A 22,836-nucleotide genomic window follows, 5' to 3' on the forward strand; every position below is an offset into this window, starting at 1 on the left:
AGAGATTTGCCCTCCAACTACAGACCCATACACCTATTAGATGATAGCCCAAAAATATTTTGCAGACAAGTCCTGGAAAGGCTACAAATGTGGGTCTCAAACAAACATATGTAGGAGGATTGCAGGCTGGCTTTAGGAAAAAGGTTAGCACAATCGACCAGGTCTTCCGCTTTATGATACTTTGCTGGAAGCATGTGACCTTGAAGAGAGACCATTTATATGTTGCATTTATTGTTCTGAGGTCAGCGTTTGGCCTGGTTCCAAGCAGTGGTCGAAGTGGCGGAAAAAAAGTAGGGAAACTGTGGGTGGAGAATCAGGGGGCGGGAATAACTAAAGATTGGATCAGTGGGCGGAGTCAGGGGTGTAGCTAGAAATAGCAAAACATACCATTTTAGTACGTTTAGCATTTCACTGACCAGTTACAGCTTATAACGTTATTTAATTCAAACAATTGATAAACATGTTTATTTGAGGTTTAATTCAGGAAAAAGCAAACACTCATAGAGAATACAGGTTTATGTAAAGCGTGTGAAATATAAGCAGGAACAACATGTTACCTTAATGCTTTTACTCTCATTGTTCAGAAATCCATGAGTATATTTTGTCTCAAACATTGAGGACATGAATACAGGGCTCCTCCTGTACACATGTGTTAAGCAGGGCTCAGAAGTGAAAGGGACTCTTCAGGAGAATCTAGACTCACGGAAACCCACAAAGGCTCCTTCATATTCATGTCAGCCAGCTAGCTGCTCAATCATAATATAGCAAAAAGAACAACTTGTGGACAGAATGCAGAACAATGTCATACATTCACCCCAGTACCGAAATCTGGGCCTAAATACATCGTTTTTTTGCTTACCATGCCATTTCAGTTTGGACTCTGCCGTATGCAAATCAGTCTTGATCCTGCGCCCAATGGGAACAGTCCAGCCCGAACTGCCAGGCCATATGTATTCAAGTATCCTTTCATTCGGGAAGTGAACACAAAGCAGTACCCACTGAACTATGCACAAAAATATTGCTCATTGATATGCATGGTGCACGTTCTTTCCAGCAGGCATATTACCCCTCTGCGCTACCTTAGGTGAGTAAAACAGCCACTATTCAAAACATGCTGCCATCTCTGTCTCCAGCAGGTACATTGATCACCAAAGTTATCCTGGCACTTGTATTGTTGACCGAAACCTGCTGAATATACAAAGAACTTTGGAGTGTTTTTAAAACTCCTACACTTGTACAAAATCGCCACCCCCCAAACTAAACTGTCCCCCTACCCTTCCAGTCGCCCTGGGAAATGTCTGATGCCTGGAACAGCCAGTCCGGCATGATTACCTTTTTCAATACAATACTGCTGATATGTATGCTTGTTAGATATAAAAGTCATGGATCACTGTGTTTCCAGTTTAGGGTGCACAGATACCCAGTTCAGTGTAGTCTGTTTGTTAAAATAAAATAGGTTGTGTGCCTCCCTGCACCACAGCATCCTCTACACAGAGGATTTTACACTCCTTGTTCTGGAATCCACTGCTAATCAAGAGCCGATATTGCATTGTCAACAATCTGCTCTGCTCTGTTGTGTCACCATTTAATTCACAGTTGTCTGATGGCCCTTTCAGTGTTGCTTTACAGGCCCCTAGATAGAAGGAAAGGGGTGGAGGTCGTGGGCACTGCAGAGTAGGGTGGCCAACTCGCATGGGTGCAAATTCAGGATGGTGAGTGTAAAAGTCCAGGACAAGGGGTTAAAATTCACAACAAAAATTCAGAATAGGAGGTCAAAATTCAGGACAAAAATACAGGGCACCAGGTATGCTTTGCAGACAATCAGTGGATGTCATGCAATAGTTTATAAATAAATAGGCAAGGAACATAAGTAGAAAGTCGCTTCTCCTCCCCTATCACTTTCTCCTGCCCAGTCACTTTTCCTACCCCATCACCGCTCCTGCCCCATCACTTCTCCTGCTTCGTCACTTCTCCTGCCCCGTCACCTCTCCTGCCCGTCATGTCACCTGGCCATTACGTCTCCTGCCCTTTCGCTTTTCCTGCCCTGTCGCTTTTCCTGCCCTGTCACCTCTCCTGCCCCATCACTGCTCCTGCCCCGTCACTGCTCCTGCCCTGTCGCTTCTCCTGCCCCGTCACTGCTCCTGCCCTGTCGCTTCTCCTGCCCCGTCGCTTCTCCTGCCCCGTTCACTGCTCCTGCCCCTTCACTGCTCCTGCCCCTTCGCTTCTCCTGCCCTGTCACTGCTCCGGCCCCGTTCACCGCTCCTGCCCCGTTCACCGCTCCTACCCCGTTCACCACTCCTGCCCCTTTCACCGCTCCTGCCCCTTTCACCGCTCCTGCCCCTTTCACTGCTCCTGCCCGTTCACCGCTCCTGCCCCTTTCACCGCTCCTGCCCCTTTCACTGCTCCCGCCCGGTTACCGCTCCTGCCTAATCACCACTCCAGACCCGTCATCTTTCCTGACCCGGCACCTCTCCTGCCCCGTCACCTCTCCTGCCTCGTCCCCTCTCCTGCCTCGTCACTTCTCCTGCCCCATCATTACTCCTGCCCCGTCATTACTCCTGCCCCGTCATTACTCCTGCCCATCATTACTCCTTCCCGGTCACCACTCCTGCCCGGTCATCACTCCTTTCCTGTTGCCTCTCCTGCCCCGTCACTGCTCCTGCCCTGTCACTTTTCCTGCCCGTCACTTTTCCTGCCCCGTCACTTTTCCTGCCCCGTCACTGCTCCTGTCCATTCACTGCTCCTGCCCGTTCACTACTCCTGCCCGTTCACTGCTCCTGCCTGATCACGCTCCTGCGCCGTCACTTCTCCTACTCTGTCACTTCTCCTACGCTGTCACTTCTCCTGTCCCATCACTTCTCCTGCCCCGTTCACTGCTCCTCTCCCTTCACTGCCCCTATCCGATCATTGCTCCTGCCCGGTTAACGCTCCTGCTCATGCCTAATCACTTCTACTGCCCCATCACCTCTTCTGCCCCGTCACCTCTCCTGCCCCGTCACCTCTCCTGCCGTCACTTCTCCTACTCTGTCACTTCTCCTACTCTGTCGCTTCTCCTACGCTGTAACTTCTCCTGCCCTGTCACTTCTCCAGCCCTGTCGCTTCTCCTGCCCCGTTCACTGCTCCTACCCTGTCACTTCGCCTGCCCCATTACCTCTCCTTTCCTGTCGCCTCTTTTGTCCCGTAACTGCTCCTGCCCAGTTCACTCTGTGTACAACATTGACAAATTACACAAGGGGGCAAATTCCCCACAGTACTCTGTTTGGGGAAAGCTCCTCTATAATCACTAACTCTGATCTCACTGGCACATGATATGCTAAAGGCAGAGGGCGGGCGCATTGTCATTCCAAAGGGGATAATCAGCCTCAATCGGAATGGCAATGGGCCTGCCCTCAGTCTGTGAGAGCTCAGGGAGGGGCTGCTGCAGCCTCTGGAGTTCATCAGAGAAGTAGGAGCCGCCCCTGAAAGCTGAAGGAAAAAGTTATCATTTTTAAGTAGTACTATTCTTGCCGTCCCGGGATGATTTTTTGAAGGAAAGAAGTAGGGGAACGGACTGAAATAATTTTTTTAAGTAGGGGCACGCCGTGCCCTTCCGATCCTGCCCACTTCTACCACTGGTTCCAAGAGATAACTTATGGAAGGTTCTGGAGACATATGGGTTACCTGGTGATCTTCTCTGGATCTTAGGAGTCCTTCATCCCAATACTTTTGCAAGGGTGAGATGGACCTTGGGTGGTGATTTAACTGAACTTATCCCCATTAGACAGGAAGTAAAGCAGGGATGCGTACTTGCTCTGACTCTTTGTAGGCTATACCTTAACCGAGCAGTCCAATGGCTATCAGACGTACTCATGATACACCCAAATTAGCAGGAGCACCAGTCCCAATCCTAATGTACGCAGGCAACACACTGCTGTTTCCAGAACTCCCATGGGTCTTCAGTCGGAACTGGATTCCTTTGCTGCCTTCTACAAAAAGAGGAGCCTTGAAATGAATCCAACAAAAGGAAAATGTATGGGGATAAATATACACAAACCCTTCGGAGCAAGGATGGTGAACGAAGGCTCCCCATTCAGACAAGCTAAACATTTTGACTACTTAGCAATAAGATTGTCAGAAACAATGAGCATGAGGTCACCAAATCGAGAAGAGCAAATTAGCTCTTAATCAGAGAGCAAAATAGATTGGGAGGAAATATAAGGCTATAGCAGATGAATTTAATCTCCCCTGATAAACAAATGCATACTCCCTGGTTGAAAAATTTTAACAATCAGTGTGAATTGATGAAAATGGTAGATTTATGGTATTTCAACAATAGGAGAAGTACTCCTTGATTTTTTTTTGATAAAGAAATGTATTGTTTTTACAGAATACAAGCACCAACAGCACAACAGTGGATAGCACCAATATTGACACAGTACAATAAAAGGAACACAGGTATCACTATTCAGCCCCACCCACCAGCGGTGGATACAAACATCTCATATAGAAAACTGGCAATTCCATGGCTCCCAGCCACTTTCCCCAAACCCTCCTGTATTTCTTAGGACATCCTAATGCCTCGTAAATAGGTTTTTCTTGTGCAGCGCACCAATCCACCCACCTTCGCCATTTCTCCGAACTTGGTGGTGTGTGAAGTTTCCAGGAGGCGGCAATGACCCTCTTGGCCACAACCATGGCTGTGTTGTAAAGTAACTTCTCGTTCCTGGAGCCGTCTAATCAGTCTGTAATCCAGAGAAGGGAATGACGTGGGTCATGGGTAACCTCCCACCCCAGGAACACGTACAGTTCACTTTTGATCTCTCCCCAGAACTGAACCAATCGAGGGCATGCCCACATCATGTGGTAGAAGTCGGCCAAGTCTTGACCGCATCTTGTACATGCTGCAGATGGGGAGAAGCCGGCTCGATGTAGGCGTTGCAGAGTTAGGTAGGCGTGTGTATATAGTATAATTGAATCAAGCTGAGTTTAGCGGATGTGTTGACCTTCTTGGGTGACATGAGAGCATCACGCAGTCCTCCTGGTTCAGAGGGGACACCCACTCCTCCCATTGGCCCATGAGTCGGTTAAGTGAGGTTGGAGTGTTGTTGACCAGCGTCTTGTAGATGCGGGAGATGCTCCCTCTCTCCAGGTCGCCCAGCATGATCTGTGCCTCGGGGGGACTGTACTCGGGGATCCTGGTATCGTCTATGAGTGCAGGGAGTGTCTGGACTGGAGGTCTTTAAAGGAGCGCATGTGGCCAATCGCCCACTCATCGCCAAGCTGAGAGATCCCAGTAAGATTCCAAGTTTGGAACCCCTACAGCCCACTGACCTCCCCGGGCCACATACCGTGCCATAGAGGCATCTGTTGAGTGAATTTGTGTGTCCATTTGGTATGTCTTATGGCCGCCCGCCAGGCTAGGAGCACAGAGCGCGAGACATCGGGCAGGGTGGACGGGATAGATTCCGCGTACATTAGGGATTGAATCCTGGACAGGTCAAGCTCAATGAATTCAAGCCTGTATGCTGGGTCGGATCAACCCCCGTTGAACCAGTCATGTATACTCAATAGACGGGTTGCCAGGCAGTAGAGGTATTAATGTGTCATCCCCATGCCCCTGTCGAATTATGAAATGTGACAGGTCTTTAATGCCAACCGGGCCCTCCCTCCCCCCCAGAGGAATTTAGTAGCCATAGTGTCTAGCTACCAAAACCACGCCCGCGGAAAACAGAAGGTGGTATTTTGGAGAACATAGAGAAATCTGGGAAGGATCGTCATTTTAAATAAGGCGACCCTCCCCAAGGGGTTCAAGAGCAATGTCGGCCATCTGTGGAGATCAGCCTCAGCTTCCTTCACGAGAGGGGTAACATTAAGGGACCGCCCCATTTCCGAGAGGAGAGCAACCCAGATCCCAAGATACTTAAAGGACTGACGCTGAAGCGGTATCATGGACTGCCAGTCGCAATATTCTCTGGATCGATGGAGCAGGACCAGGACCAACTTGTTAGGGTTAATTCGGAGGCCAGCGGTCTGTCCGAAGGAACTCATGATCTGGAGACAACGGGGGCCTGACTGGGCGGGATCGGTTAAGAAGAGCAGAACATCATCCGCGTAAAGAGCGATCTTGTCCACTTCAGAATTGGTGCTGAATGTGTGCAAACATACTTATGAATGCATCCCTGCCATTTGGGCACTCCCTAGGTTCTTCGATTGACACTCCAAAACAATTATCATTTGTTGGTTTTTCGTTTATTTATCAATTACTTTTGTTGGATATTTTATGTCATATCATCAACGACTTTTTGTTCTACAACACAGTGTTATTACTTTGTAAGATCCATCAATGTCTTTAAACGCTCCGATGCATTTCGGGCATCATAGCCCTTTTTCCAGGACCTGTGTGTGGACTTCGGGAGGTTCAAAGCAAGTTGGAATTGATAGCTGAAAGGTGCTGGTCTTCGTTTCGGCGATGTGCACGGCTGCCATGCACATCGCCGAAACGAAGACCAGCACCTTTCAGCTATCAATTCCAACTTGCTTTGAACCTCCCGAAGTCCACACACAGCTCCTGGAAAAAGGGCTATGATGCCCGAAATGCATCGGAGCCTTTAAAAACATTGATGGATCTTACAAAGTAATAACACTGTGTTGTAGAACAAAAAGTTGTTGATGATATGACATAAAATATCCAACAAAAATAATTGATAAATAAACGAAAAACCAACAAATGATAATTGTTTTGGAGTCTCAATCGAAGAACCTAGGGAGTGCCCAAATGGCAGGGATGCATTCATAAGTATGTTTGCACACATTCAGCAGCAATTTATCAACGTGACGGACGGACACGTTACCTGCAGGAGCACCCGACCTTTATTAGCATCAAACAGAATTGCGAGAAAACCATTGACCAAATCAGCTGTGCACCTATCCCATTACCCACATTGTATTATCACTTCAGAATTGGGCCATTTCCATCTCCAAACGAGGCTCGCAGACCGGATCAAGGTCGCTAGAGGCTCCATTGCCAAGGCGTAGAGAAGGGGCGAGAGGGGGCATCCCTGTCTTGTTCTCCTTTGAATGGGGAAGGCATCAGAAAGAGCCCCATTAACCAAGACGCGGCTTGAGGCCGGGTGTATATAACCCCAACCAGCCGCCGGAAATGAGGGCCGAAGCCAGTCGCCACCAGTACATCATCTAAGTACGTCCAATCCACGGAGTCAAACGCCTTCTCAAAATTGATAAGAATGAGCGCCAAATAAGGGGAGAGCACCTGGTGGTGTGCCAGGGCCCGGTGCAGCCACCCGAGACAATGTCTGGTGCTTCTCTGGGGCATGAAACCACATAGGCCCGGGTGGACCAATGTGGTAAGATAGGGCTTGAGCAATTGAGCAAGAATTGCGGCAAACAGAATACCGTCCGTGTTGATAAAGAATATGGGACGATAGTCAGCACAGTGGGGAGATGGCGATTGTGACTTCGGGAGGACCACAATGGTAGCCATATCTGTCACGGGCGGGAAGGAGCCTTTCTCCAAGGCCTCGGCATACCGATCTGCCAAGCGAGGCACGAGGGCCTCACAGTATCCTGCATAGTATTCCTGAGGGAGGCCATCTGGGCCAGGAGTTTTACCCGAGGAGGTGTGAGTAATAGCCTCGTTGATCTCGTCGTGTGAGATTGGGCGGTCAAGGTCAGCTAGGGTGGTAGAATCTAGCTTAGGGAGGTGGGCACCCATCGCATCCAGTAGCTTGTGGAGTGACCGGGTCGGGGTCCGTTTGGTGTCGATCTGATGGTAGAAGGCGGCGAATGTGCCGGCCATAGCCACCGGAGAACATTGTGTCGACCCCTCTTGGTCTAGTACTTCTGGGATAATACGGTTCGCTCTGGGGTACGAGGCAAGCCTGTGTAGGATTGCGCCATTTTTGTCCCCCCCAACCATAGACTCTAGCCACAGACGATCTCCACAAGAGTTTAGCGTCCTCCAGGGAGAAATGCTCGATTTCATTTCAAATATTCGAAAGGCGCCGCTCGTGATCAGCATTGTCATTTGCGGAGGGGAGTGCTCGAGGCGTAGGGCCTGCTCCTCTAATGAAGTGATCTGCAACAGCGGGGCCTGCTGCTGCAGTTGGACGTGGCCTTTGGCATATCCACGAATAGTAGCCTTACCCGCCTCCCACAGGGTACCCGAGGAAGGGACCGACCCCACATTGGTGACGAAATAATGCTTCAACTCCTGCTTCACCGCCTTCTTGAAGCCGTTGTCCTGAAGAAACCAGGTGCTCAACCGCCACATTGGATGTGAGTAAGGGGAGAGCCCCCATACTAAGGAGCAGCGGGGAATGGTCAGAGATACCTCTCGGATGTATGTGGACATCCTGGATTGTGGAGCAGTCCGTAGACGGAAGAAAAATTGCATCTATATGTGCCTGTGTATGGTGTGTGGCAGAAGTGTGTGTGAACTGTTTAGCGTGTGGGTGCCAGATTCGCCATGCATCGCAGAGGCCGAGGGATTCAGTCCAGTTTGTTAACTGTTTCGCTTGCGCTAGCCTGGAGGTGGATGGAGGGCGTGTCGAGAAGCTGGATGGAGACGGCGTTAAAGTCGCCCCTAATAACGGTGGACCCCAGGGGGAGGGTAGGCAACAGGGCAGTGGATTGTTTTAAAGTTGTGGTGAGCATCTACACAAGGTTAAGGGGAGTGCCCCCATGTGTACCACAAACAATCACAAACGTGCCCTGTGGGTCAAGAATAACTTGTGTTAGCACAAAGGGAAAGGTGCGTTTCAATATTACGGCCACACCGCGAGAACCTCGAGCGAAGTCCAAGTGCCAAACCCTATTGTCGCCTTAACGCACAAGAAAGGGGCAGTGGTTACCCATCAGGTGCGTCTCTTGAAGAAGAAGCACTTCTATATTGAGGCGCTGTGCGTAGCGCAATACAGCCGTTCATTTGTGGCAGTCCAGTAGGCCATTTACGTTCCAGGATAAAATATGGAGGGCAGCCTTTGGAGCCGGTGTGTCAGTCATGGGGGCAGGAAGTTGTTATCGTAGCTCACCGGACCCTGGAGAGTCGACGGCACATGCGGGGCCTGGAGCGAGTATGACAAGGCACTGGTGTGAAGGACCGTGTGTATTGGACCCCTATAGAGGTGGGTCCGAGTGCCTTGTGGATGGTGGTGCAGCAAAACAATAAAGAACCATAATAAACCATGGGAGCAAACAACCTCAGGCCCCAACAACAATGAAGAAAAAACCCAGTCCCAAACCCACCCCCTTCCTCCACCCTATACTTCAAGAACAGAAGCATCTGTCACCCCCCATTTAACTGAACCAAACTAAAACGCTTGTGTTGGTTGCGTGGAGAACCCCTCCAGAAGAACGGATAAGCAGTGCATCAGCATTAAACAGTGTGAATAAACATATGGACATGCCAACAGTCAGATGCCCCTCCCCAGTGAGGAGCTCGCCCCCCCCCCCGGTGGTGGACATACGTCTGAGTCTGACTACATTGTCTTTCAAGGGTGGGGGTGCGGGAAAGGTCAGAGTCCATCTGGGCCAATGGTAAGGACGAGCCTGCCAAGGTCTGGACGGAGCGGTGCCTATGGCATGGTGGAGATTCTGACTGGCTGGAGGAGTCATGAGGGTCTGGAGCTGCCGCACTTAAGGATCGGAGTGCTGGTGCCTGTGATTGGCACCCCCTGCGTGACCGCGTGCGGCGCCGGAGCCCCGGCGACCTCCGTCCCTCGGGCTGCAACTCCATGCGGTCTAGGGATGTGTTGTGCCGCTGGCGGAGGGGGCACTCCTCTGTCAGCCATATCCATGCCACCTGGGGTTGAGTCAAAGAGGTGTGTATTATTTTGAAAAATGACCCAAAGGCGTGCTGGGAATTGGAGCTGATACTGTAGGCCCAGGGTGAGGAGCTTCTTCTTTACTTCTGTGTCGGAGTGCCGGAGGTCTTGGACTTCCCTGGTGTAGTCCAGGAATATTATGATGACGTGGTTCTGAAACTTGAGGGGACCAGCCGCCTGGGCCGCCCGCAGGATGGCGTCTCGGTCTATGGAGTTGAGGATTTTTTAAATAATGGGGCAGGGTGCGGCACCGGGAGGAGGTCTGGGTGCCAGGGACCTGTGGGCCCTGTCTACTACAAACCACATCGACAGGGCATCACTGGGCATCCACGACTTAAACCAGTCTTCAACGAAGACGGCGGCCTGGCCCGCCTCCACATCCTCGGGGAACCCCACCAGGCGGAGGTTGTTGCGACGTGCATGGTTTTCCGTGTCCTCAGCACGCCTATGGAGCTCCTTGGTGAGAGTACGAAGACGAGCTACTTGTTCTTTGAGTTGTGTAATATCGTCCTTGACTGTGGATATATAGGATTTGGCTTCTGACAGCTGCGTGGTGGCATTACGAATATCCTGCCTGAGGAGAGAGACATCTATCTTAATTTCTCCAATCTTTCCTTCAATGGACGTCTGTGAGGCCCTGATTGCCTGGAGGATAGTGTCAAGGTCATTGTCTTGAGGGGGACTGCCTCCCCGCGGCCCCCACAGGAAGTTCCTGCTCGGAGGTAGTAAACCGGTCGATTTTGGTTTGCGTGGAGGCTGGTGTAGGCTTAAGGCCCCTCTCTCTCCCCATGGCCAGTTGTAGCTCTCGGTATCACTCCGGCAGTAGGGAACCCGGAGGGACGGGAGGCTGGCGTGGGGCCACGGACCCGCAGAGGCAAAGGCCACCCGCGCGCCAGACAGGAGCCACCCGGTCTGAACAGCCGATCTCACTCAGTGGCTCAAATAGAGGAGAACAAACCGTCCGAGACCAGCGTGCAGGGACCGTTTTCCGCCACCCGGGAAGATGTCCAACTTTGCCCGATGGGGGTCAAGCCTCACCTACCCCGCAGATCACTGTCAGGTCCCAAGGAGCCAGGCACTTCAAAGCCGGGACAGGGGTGTGGAAAAGTAAATTTTGCCATGTTCTGTGTCCCTACGTGTCATCCATCATATGTTATGTGTGCATGATTAAATATGCATATGCATTCCCCATGTTCGATTAATGACGCAATTACAGTTGTGTCCACCTCTAGTATGCCAGTTTCCAGTCCTCGTGAATACTACGAATATCAGGCCTATGTAAAGCTACGTTGCCACGTTTCTCAGTGTGCACGTTATTCTATTATAAAGTCCCCGTTTCTAGGCCTCAAAAGGGCCTGGACACCAGATTCAGCTCCTGTCTCCAGAAACCTCGCTGAGGAGCGATACAGCCCCCACCTGTATCCTCGACCCTTCACTTACTTCCTGCCTCGCAGTGCCCGGCCCAGCCTGATTCAGTCTCTGAGTCTGCCAAGAATATGTTATAGTTCCAGTTATCAGTTCAGTCCTCCTTCTCTGCATTCCTAAGCTACTGAACCGCATCAATAGTTTCCGTCATTGTCTAGCCTTCACGTCTCCACGTTAGAGAAATACTGCATTTAATGGTCATTTAATATTCTTCATCACGCACTACATGTAGAATAATGCATGGTCCAGTCTTAGAATCAAGTTAGCCTTTCCCCTCCTAAACTTCTAGTTTATATCAACATGTTCTCTAAACATCAGATACTAGATACTGTTTAGGTACATGTCGCCCTGACTCTCCAGACTTCAGTCTCTGCTCCTAGCACAGAGTTCATAGCCCCCAGCTTCCCCTAGTGATACGTCATTGCTAGTTTGCGCGCACCATCAGGTTAGAGGTCCCGGCTCCTTAGGTAGCCCCCTCCATGGTTTCCGCCCCATTCATGACATATTCTGTTATGTTTGCATCACAAGTCTATGTATACGCCCTGTTACACCTCTTTTCCCCCTTATCTTTCGCGACTGCTACGCGTCACACCTTTTGCTCCACCCACTGCTACGCCTACTGCAATGTAATGCTATGTGTTTGCGTTATGTATATATGCTCATGTATTGTTATTAAAAGCCAGCGCGCTCATCCCAGATCCAGCCCCAGCAGCTGCTGGGCCCTGCTATCCTATCCCTATGCAGGTTGTCCTGTTCCTGTCCTTATGCTGTATTAAACCTGCAAAAACTCCTACTACCTCGAATCTTGACTCTTATTTATTGAGCTATCTGTTATGATATATGTCTAGTCAAAAATAGGGTATTATTTATTTATTTACCACATAAATGGCGCCCGAACAGGGACTTGCCCTTTCCCCACGCGTCGGTGAAGCCACGCCGACCCCCTGACCCTCTGCAGTCGTGACGGAACTCTTCTGCGCAGTGGCAGATATTTCTGCTCAAGTATCCCTCAGGCCCACGGAGGAGACGGAGGAGGCGGTCCAGCATCCAGACGAGACGGTGGAGGAACGCGGCGAGTCCCGACCAGAGCCCAAGCCAAGAGTCCAAGGTCCGAGGTATCCGGAGGTCCACCCGTAACTGAAGTCTGAAGTCCGAAGTTCGTCGTCCGTCGTCGTAGCAGTCCAGTCCAGTCCGAGGCCTTCCGTTCTTGCTGCCCGGTGAGTACCGTTACTGGGGTGGTATCTAGGCAGGGTCAATTTAATTGACTCTGGTCTGTGGGTTGGTGGTACACAGTCCCACAAACGAAGTGTCCACTTCGGTGGATGCGGGTCCTGACGTGTCTCTTTATGGGACCGGTATGTTCCGTACTGTTTCAGCAGTGCATCTAGTAACTCTAGTCTGTTCCGTTCTCGAGAAATTCTTGTGTTTCTGTTCTCAGTATTCCAGGTAATATTCTGTCCGAACTGTTATTTTTAAATGTTCTTCATGTATTTTAATGTCGTGGTATGAATGGGGAATAAGTATCGTGTTTATTGTGTATTGTATTGTGTCTAGATTACAGTCCAGTCATGCCCTTGTTTTCCAAATTACGTCAGTTAAAAACTAGAAAGGGTCTGCTGGAAGCAGCAGTTCCAGTTCCGCCTAGGGACAGTCCAGGTCATTTTATGTATCAGAAGCATGGCATAAGCGCCATATTGTATCTAGATTTATGGGTAGAGTATACCAAACAGTTAGAAGAAAAGTATAGATGGCCCGTATCGGGTACATGGGATGCCGAATGCATCATGCGAGTAGAAGAAGCATTATGGAAAAAGAAAGCCAGACAGTCACAGAAAGATGCCATCGAGTTATGGCGCAAAGAAGCTCATAAAAGAACTGAAAAAGAAATCAGAAAGTCAGAATTAAGTAGAGAATCCTTAGAGCGAGCCCAAGAAAAGGAATTAATCGAGATAGGTGAACAAGTCAAAACTGAACAGAGAGACAGACAGAGGCATGCCCTTATTAGGGGTATGTATCCTCTCCTTGCCGAGGGCTCGCCAAAAGCGACCCCAGAGGCATCCAGTAATTTCCCGCCACCATTAGTTCCGACCAAGCTACGTCACAAACAGACCGCAGCTGATATTTTTATTTCGTCCTATTTGGACGACACAATCCCAGAATATGCAAATCCTGTTCGCGCTCCGCCAGTCCCTGTAAATCAGGCACTTCCCGCTTCTCCAGACACCGGAGTACCTGTTACGGTACCCCCGGTCCAGCCCGCCATACAAGTCCAGCCTACATTTCCATTTCCCACTCTGCCAGGACGAAGAGCCTCAGTAGACGACTCCAGTTTAGGGGCCGCAGGGGGAGGTACTCCTCAAACCCCGCCGCCACACAAGCGTTTAACGACAGCCGAATTACATGCACAAGCGTCACAGCGTACGCCTAGACATCAGACTGTAGCAGAAATAAGAAAATCCCTTGCCGAATGCGGCTATGATCCAGTCCCAGGCGAGGATAATATGGTTTTATATTCATTTCGCGTAAGAAAGGTGGCCGAGTATCTAGTCACCTTACCGAATATGAAAGAAGATCTAGACAGAATATATCGTTTCATCCGTACAGGGGATGATCGAGAAAGTATTAGCGAGGCCATGTCTCAAAGGAAAGCCGAGATCCAACTCATGATATTAAAGTTTCTGATCAATTGTCTAATAAGAGAACAAGATTACCCGTCTAAAGATCCGGCCGAAATGAAAATCCTGACAAGGTGGAGTGATAATATAGCCGAGGGTAAGCACAAGACCGTCGGTGCTGTGGAGAGTATGTACAAGAAAATCCGTAGAGAAATAATAAAGATACACGAACAACGTAAAGCAGCACAAGTAAGCGAGAAAGAAAGTAACTCTGATACTGAAGAGGTAGAGGACGAGAATCCCGCCAGAATAGCGTATGTAGGAAAATCCAGATTTCCAGATCGCCATTTACGTCTAGAACACAAGTCTATTTTTCATTCTCCAGCACCAGAACAAGGTTCACTAGAACAAGTATTCCAAGCTACCGATCACATTCTAAAATCACGAATTGGTTACAGTGAGTTAAGTACCATGCATGAACAGGAACTAGCCCGATCAGCAGTCCGATGGATTACTGATTCTACCACTTTTCCAGACGAAATAGTGGCACAGATGTTTCTGAAATTGCCCCCAGCCGAGCAGCGACTGGTGGGTATGTATATGATTCAGCACCTCATTACTTTGTATGAGGGTCAGCACTCTGATCCAGGTCCGTTACATGATATCCTGAACGAGTTACTCCAGTATAGATGGAAAGGTCTAGGTACCGATTTAATTAGTGTCATTCTAGAACAGCGTCACAAATATAGAACGTTTTTGAACCCGCATTTTGTTCATGTCTCACCCCCAGAAAGTAAACCCTTTTACATAGAGAGACAGAATCCGTTACGAGAAGTCCACCCAGTTAAAGGAACGGGTGGCGAAATGCAGCGAGTGTTTGTATACACTCCAATTACAAAGATGGAACTCCTCGAGATGAAGAAATTAATTCCCTGTCATGACAAAGATCCAGCAGGGTTCCATAGAGAATTAAAAGACATGCTCCGTATGGGAGAATACACATACCCAGATATTATTAAAATGTTAAAGGTTCTGCTGCCCGCAGGGGTGTATGAAAAGCTCAAGGAAAAAGAATGGGAGGTGGGAGAGAAAAAGATCGATTGGGCAGTTCTAGAAGCTGAAGATAAGTCACGTGTACCAGGTACCGGTCTTGGAGATAAATGTAAAGAATTACCAGAATTATTAATACAAGTTTTACCCAGATTATTGACAACGAGAAAAGAAGACTGGGATGCAATCTCAGCCTGTAAACAGAAGCAAGATGAGGATATTAGTGATTTTTATTCTAGATTTGAAAAATGTTTCAGCATCAACAGTGGCCTCAAGACAAGTAGTGAGTCATACCCTCACCTTTTTGTTACTAAATTAGTCGAGAATTCAAGCCCACAAGTTAAAAATCGAGTTCTGAAAGTCGAGAGTACCTGGCAAGCTAATACCCCGTCCCAGATGTTGCAGATGCTTCAGTATCACCAGAATAGAATCAGAGAAGAGCAAGAACACGAAAGAAAACGTATGAAAGATACGAAAATGAAAGTACTAGTTGCACAATCTGTTCCTCAAGACAGTCAGAAGAGGGGTCCGAATCAAGCCAGTCATCCTGCAGCTCCCGTTAAAGGGAACTGCAATTATTGTAAACAGCCAGGTCATTTTATAAACGAGTGTGCAGTTCTGAAACACAACATAGCTACCGGTAAAACAAAAGAAAGACCACGTCCGCCTAGACAAGAACAAGTTTCCCAGATTCCTCAGTCACAGAATGCACCACAGACAGTTACAGCTCCGCAGCCTATTGCTGCAACACAGCACGTTACACAGCAGATGTACCAGTATGCACAGTCTGAGTATCCAGAGTATCAGCAGTATTCATGAAACAGCCTAGAGAGGGAGGTAGGCTTGCCTCTCATCGAGATACCTGTAGATCAAGAAGGTCCCTATGTTCACAGTCAAGTATTAGGGAAAGACAGAAAGTTTTTGATTGATACAGGGGCAAGTAGGACCACAATTAGTCATGCCGAAGTTCCAGGGGCTCCGCTCTCAGGCTCAAGAAATGTTTCCCTTGGATTTTCAGGAAAACCTATCGTAAATGAGATTTCAAAGCCAGTTACTCTAGAAGTAGGTCCATTGTCCCGCACTACTGATCTGTTACTTACTAAGTCATGTCCAGAAAATCTATTAGGCATTAAAACACTGAAAGAGTTAGGTGCAGTTATATGCTGTTCCCCAGAGGGAATACGATTGTTCCTACGTGACTTTAAGGGTCACTATGTATTACGAGATTTTGATTCAAGACTGTCTAATGTTCCGCAGCATTTATGGGCGCAAGGTCCAACTGATGTAGGTTACATGCAAATCACACCCTATCGTGTGACTCTCAAGCCAGGTGTAGTGTTACCACGAATCAGACAGTACAGATTGCCACCTGAGGCTGTAGCAGCCTTATCCAAAATTATTGACGAGCTCATGGCTCAGGGAGTGGTTGTAGAAACTGACTCCAATGTATGTAATTCTCCGATCATTCCAGTCATGAAACGTACTGATCCAAATGCACCCCCAGTATATCGATTAGTGATTGACTTACGAGAGCTTAATAAATGTATTATTCCTCAGTACCCAGTTGTCCCAGACATCTCTTCCCTATTGACAGCCATTGATTCCGAAGCCACGTTCTTCACTGTCATAGACCTCAAGAACGCATTTTTCAGTGTTCCTATTCATCCAGACAGCCAGTTTCTTTTCGGATTCTGTTTAAATGGAAGGAGCTATATGTTTACACGAGCTCCTCAAGGTTTCACAGAAAGTCCTAGTATTTACAGTCAAGCACTTAAGAGACAACTAGACAACATTCACATGCCAACTGACACTGCCCTGCTCCAGTATGTCGATGATCTACTGATCACAGCCCGTTCTGAACGTGCTTGCGAGCGAGCATCCCTTACAGTTTTGTATTTCCTAGCCGAGATGGGGCACAAGGTGTCCCCTTCGAAACTTCAATTCTGTGTCCAGCAAGTGGTATACTTAGGACACTTGCTGTCCAAGAGGGGTAGGCAGTTGACACCAGACCGTATCCAGTTAATAGCGAGTCTTCCTCAGCCCAAGACCCAGAAGGAGGTACGTGCTTTTATCGGCCTCACTTCTTATTGCAGACAATGGATTCCCCAGTATGCATTTCTAGCCAAACCACTGATACAGTTAACGACACAGGAGGCAGCCGTATCGACTGTCCTCCCTTGGACATCTGAACATACACTTAGTTTCCATGAGTTAAAGAAAGCTTTATGCCAAGCTCCAGTTCTAGCCACACCGAACTACAGTAAGCCTTTTACACTTTTCGTTACTGAACGTGAAGGTACAGCATTATCTGTTCTCACACAAGATCAAGCAGGACAATACAAGCCCTGTGCTTATTTTTCGAGCACATTAGATCCTGTCGCCCAGGCTTTGCCTGCGTGCCTCAAGTCAGTTGCAGCCACAGCCCTAGCTATCAGACAAAGTGATTCCATAGTCTTAGGACATACCTTGACAGTACAAGTTCCACATTCCGTGGAAGTTCTTTTAAACCGAACACAAACTCAGCACTTGACAATTGCACGTTTAACAGGTTATGAATTGACACTGTTCCAGCCACACATAGATATCAGACGCTGCAACGTCCTGAACCCTGCTACACTGTTACCATCAGTTACTTCGAATCCTGACCCACATGACTGTGTGGAAGTAGTTAACATTACGACAAAACCAAGGCAAGATCTGACAGATATTCCGTTACCAGACCCCGACCTGACACTTTATGTGGATGGTTCATGTATGAGAACTAGTACAGGAGAACTAGTCGCCGCGTATGCAGTGACTACTGACACTGAAGTTATTGAGACACACCGCATTGACACCCTGTCCGCTCAAGCAGCAGAGCTAGTTGCTCTGACACAAGCCTGTATACACGCCAAGAACTTGAAAGTTAATGTTTACACAGATTCGCGCTACGCATTTGGAGTTGTACACGACTTCGGAGTGCTCTGGCAGGAGAGAGGTTTCATGACTTCTCATGGAACCAAGATTCAGCATGGTCTCCTTATTCAAGCTCTGTTAGATGCCATACACTTACCGACATCCATTGCTATCATGAAATGCAAAGCACATACGAAAGTCACTGACATTATTTCCCAAGGTAATGATCTAGCAGATCGCACAGCCAAGCTTACAGCACAGACTCCAGATATTCCAGTTAACCAGACACATACTCCAGATCCGACTACATGTATGACAGTTAAGGACCCTACACAAGATGTCATAGATATCCAGTTACATGCTACTCCCGATGAAATTAAGAAATGGTACGAACAAGGAGGGGTCCAGACAGATCAAGGATGGTTAACGAAGGGTAGAGCCACATGGTTTCTCCCCGACTCTATGGTTCAAGTCATTATCAATACCGCACATAGTCCAGCACATTTAGGAGAAAAAGCTATGTTAGATAGTATCCAGAACATTTGGTTCAACAAGCACTTACGAGCTGCAGCCAAGCAGAAAGTCCGTACCTGTATGATATGTTGCCAGTTCAATCCAGGTAAAAGTGTCCCGGTGGAACAAGGTGGATTCCAGCCCCCTGACCACCCTTTTGAAGTCCTCCAGATGGATTATATTCAGATGGAGCGATGTCGAGGTTTCAAGTATGTCCTTGTAGTTGTATGCGCTTTGTCCAGGTGGACAGAAGCATATCCAGTCCCAGATTACACAGCCGCGACCACTGCCAAGCAGTTGGTTCGTGAGTTCTTCCCTCGTTATGGACTCCCTAGAGTCGTATATTCTGATAACGGCCAGCCATTCTCCTCAGAGTTAATGAAGCACGTTTCCCTTTTGTTAGGGTACCAGTGGAAGTTCCATTGTGTACGCCATCCTGAAGCAGCCGGTCTCGTTGAGAGACATAACCAGACTCTGAAAATCCGTATTGCAAAAGTGTGTAAAGAAAAAGGTGTGGACTGGCTAGTAGCTCTGCCAGTTGCTCTATTTTACATGCGCATGGTCGCACATTCCAGATCAGGTCTGTCCCCGTATGAGGTCGTTTTCGGCCGCCCTCCAAATATGTGGGGTACTCCTAGACCCCGAAGTATTACCGATGTTTCAAGTAATATGTTGACAGATTACCTAGCTTCCTTGATGTCTGCCCTCAACTCATGTCGTTCACAGGTTGCTGCCGCATTTCCAGACAATACCGAGGTGGCACCGCATGAAATCGTTCCAGGATCCATGGTGATGGTCCGCAACTTTGACAGATCAAGTCCGCTGGAGCCTCGTTGGAAAGAGCCCCAACAGGTCCTCCTCACCACCCGTACAGCCGTGAAGTTGGAGGGACGCAAAGGCTGGGTGCACCTTTCTCATATTAAACTTTTTAATGGACTGAAACCCGTCTTAAAGAACATTTCCCAGGATTTGAAGGATTGCCAGAATATTGTTCTCAAGGACTGTCCCGCAAAAGACATTGCTACAACCCCTCCCCTGTTAGAGAAAACTCCGCAGCAGGAGTATAAACAGAAACTACGGTCTAGTAAAATAAGTCAGCCAGTTTGATTGTCTAAGTCCTCCCCTAGGTGAAACGGTTAGACTGTTTCTGACATGTATAAAATAGACCCCCATAGTGAGAGAGTTAGTCAAAACTCAATTCGATGTATCGTTTTTCTATGTTTCATATTATTTCTCAGCATTATGATTTCCTGCACCAGTTATGCATTTTACCTATGTTTCCCAGTTTCACATGTAAATAAGTCTGCTAATGCTACAGTAGAGCACACGTTTAGTGATCTGCCTCCTCACGAACTGTCCTACCGCCTCGCCATGCGAAATAACTCATTTATCCGCATGTTACATTACTCACACCAGACCAGCAATGCCACTAATTGTTGGGTATGTGGTCGACTCCCCCCTTTCCAGACCCCGAAGGGAGTTCTGCCACTTTTTCCTTATCCATTCTCACATAATGGTTCGTGTGGAGCGTGGTCCACGTTAACGCCATCCTCAACAGATATGTCTTTTCTTAACAGTACATGTTTCCCAGACAAGCAAGGTCTCCCTCACCGAACAGGTTTAGATCTAGAAAATGAAGTGTATAATTTAGGTAATTATTCGTCGAATTTTATGGTCCTGAATGTTCAGTCTGATACTACTCCAGACTTACCTGCTATTTCAGTACTACCAGTCAAAGGCGAATTATGTGTCCGAAATAATGGTTCCGTACATGTAGGACATAGTGATTGTACTGCTATTGTCAAGTATAGTGACAGTGGGAAATCTATTTTTAAAGCTTCACGTCATTCTTATTTTATTTGTGGTCAGACCGCATATGTTCGTCTGCCCCTCGATTGGGAGGGAACCTGTTACATTGCCTTCCTACTGCCACCAGTTTTCCTAGCCCCACCTAATTATCATAGAAACACACATCTAGTACACATTAGACATAGAAGGGAGTCCCCAATTGTCGATTATACTGAAACTGCTCTAGAACAATATACCGATTTCAATAGAGGTTTCTTTTTCTTTATAGGACCTATCCAGAATAGTAAGTTAATCCGTAGGTTAACCAGAACCCTCGAAGCTGTAGTAAATGAGACTGCCTCTGCTCTAGGTAACTTAACTGAAGAACAATCTGCTATGAGATTTGTCGTTTTACAGAATCGTCTCGTCCTTGACGTCATACTGGCCGATAGGGGCGGGGCCTGTAGAGTCATCGGATCTAGTTGCTGCATTTTCATTCCAAATAACGCCCCGTCTGTTTATTCAGCTATAACCAGACTCCATAAAATTGCCCATCTGATACACCAAGATCCAGGCACCTGGACATGGTCCGGTTGGTTCTGGAATATAATTTCCGCATGGGGATGGAAAGTCTTGTCCTTTCTAGGTATAGCAGTAGCGATCATATTCAGCTGCTGCCTCTGTATACAATGTGGCCCTGCGATTTGCGGCACGTGTGCTACATCCTGTATTCCTAGTATAACTCCTAGTCCCAAGCCCCGTTCTAAATCCCGTTCCAGGATAATTCGAAACGAGCAAATGATACTGTATGAAATGATAGATGGTATCATGAATATTGATGTTTCCTGATGGAAACGTAGTGACAAGGAGGGAATGTGGAAAAGTAAATTTTGCCATGTTCTGTGTCCCTACGTGTCATCCATCATATGTTATGTGTGCATGATTAAATATGCATATGCATTCCCCATGTTCGATTAATGACGCAATTACAGTTGTGTCCACCTCTAGTATGCCAGTTTCCAGTCCTCGTGAATACTACGAATATCAGGCCTATGTAAAGCTACGTTGCCACGTTTCTCAGTGTGCACGTTATTCTATTATAAAGTCCCCGTTTCTAGGCCTCAAAAGGGCCTGGACACCAGATTCAGCTCCTGTCTCCAGAAACCTCGCTGAGGAGCGATACAGCCCCCACCTGTATCCTCGACCCTTCACTTACTTCCTGCCTCGCAGTGCCCGGCCCAGCCTGATTCAGTCTCTGAGTCTGCCAAGAATATGTTATAGTTCCAGTTATCAGTTCAGTCCTCCTTCTCTGCATTCCTAAGCTACTGAACCGCATCAATAGTTTCCGTCATTGTCTAGCCTTCACGTCTCCACGTTAGAGAAATACTGCATTTAATGGTCATTTAATATTCTTCATCACGCACTACATGTAGAATAATGCATGGTCCAGTCTTAGAATCAAGTTAGCCTTTCCCCTCCTAAACTTCTAGTTTATATCAACATGTTCTCTAAACATCAGATACTAGATACTGTTTAGGTACATGTCGCCCTGACTCTCCAGACTTCAGTCTCTGCTCCTAGCACAGAGTTCATAGCCCCCAGCTTCCCCTAGTGATACGTCATTGCTAGTTTGCGCGCACCATCAGGTTAGAGGTCCCGGCTCCTTAGGTAGCCCCCTCCATGGTTTCCGCCCCATTCATGACATATTCTGTTATGTTTGCATCACAAGTCTATGTATACGCCCTGTTACACCTCTTTTCCCCCTTATCTTTCGCGACTCCTACGCGTCACACCTTTTGCTCCACCCACTGCTACGCCTACTGCAATGTAATGCTATGTGTTTGCGTTATGTATATATGCTCATGTATTGTTATTAAAAGCCAGCGCGCTCATCCCAGATCCAGCCCCAGCAGCTGCTGGGCCCTGCTATCCTATCCCTATGCAGGTTGTCCTGTTCCTGTCCTTATGCTGTATTAAACCTGCAAAAACTCCTACTACCTCGAATCTTGACTCTTATTTATTGAGCTATCTGTTATGATATATGTCTAGTCAAAAATAGGGTATTATTTATTTATTTACCACAGGGGGTGCCCCGCATAAGTCCCCGAGAAGAGATGTAGAGGAGGGAGGGGGGTCACTGCCCAACAGTGCTGCCATTCTTCTCCCCAGAAGCGGGGAGAAACACCTTCAGATACCGCCACAGTAGCGCCCAGGCAGCGGGGGGTCCAACACCCCCACAGATCTGGCCTCAAGCCCCGACGCCCAGGACAACACAGTTAGGCCACTTAATCAGCCCCGTTACAGAGCAGAGATGCATAGGGCCCCGCCAAGCACACTGAGTGGAGAAGCCCACGCCGCTGCCAGGACCGACAACCGGTCCCCCCACTCACTGCAAGGATCAGCCGCTCGACCAGCGGCTCCCCCAGTCTCACGCTTCAACGGCCCTCATCACTCTCAGCACGTCTCTGCACCAGCGCCAGCCGACGTGCCAGCCGAGTTTCCACTGGAAGCCTCTCAAGCTGCTGGGTCGACCTTGCCCACAAACCGCAGGCCCACCAAGGTCGGAGCAGTCAGTGCCACACCCCTCAGGCTCTGCCGTCTGCCAATCCCCTGCAGCGCCAACAGTAAGGGGTTGCGACAGGCCTCGACAGGCCGCACACCACAGAGGGGGGCTCTGGGGCCCGTGACATGCACCTCTGCTGCCGTTCAGACTGTTAGCCGGATCCTCC

At 48.4% G+C, this 22,836-nt stretch overlaps 1 protein-coding gene across 2 annotated transcripts in view; it reads left to right on the plus strand.

Annotated features, from left to right (window-relative positions):
- LOC144754857 (uncharacterized) overlaps positions 1–22,836 on the plus strand; it is a 1,464,081-nt gene that overhangs the window by 1,252,534 nt on the left and 188,711 nt on the right. The gene's annotated exons all lie outside the window — the stretch shown is intronic.

This window comes from Lissotriton helveticus, chromosome 5_1 (genome assembly GCF_964261635.1).
Source record: "Lissotriton helveticus chromosome 5_1, aLisHel1.1, whole genome shotgun sequence".
In the NCBI taxonomy this organism is placed as follows: Eukaryota; Metazoa; Chordata; class Amphibia; order Caudata; family Salamandridae; genus Lissotriton; species Lissotriton helveticus.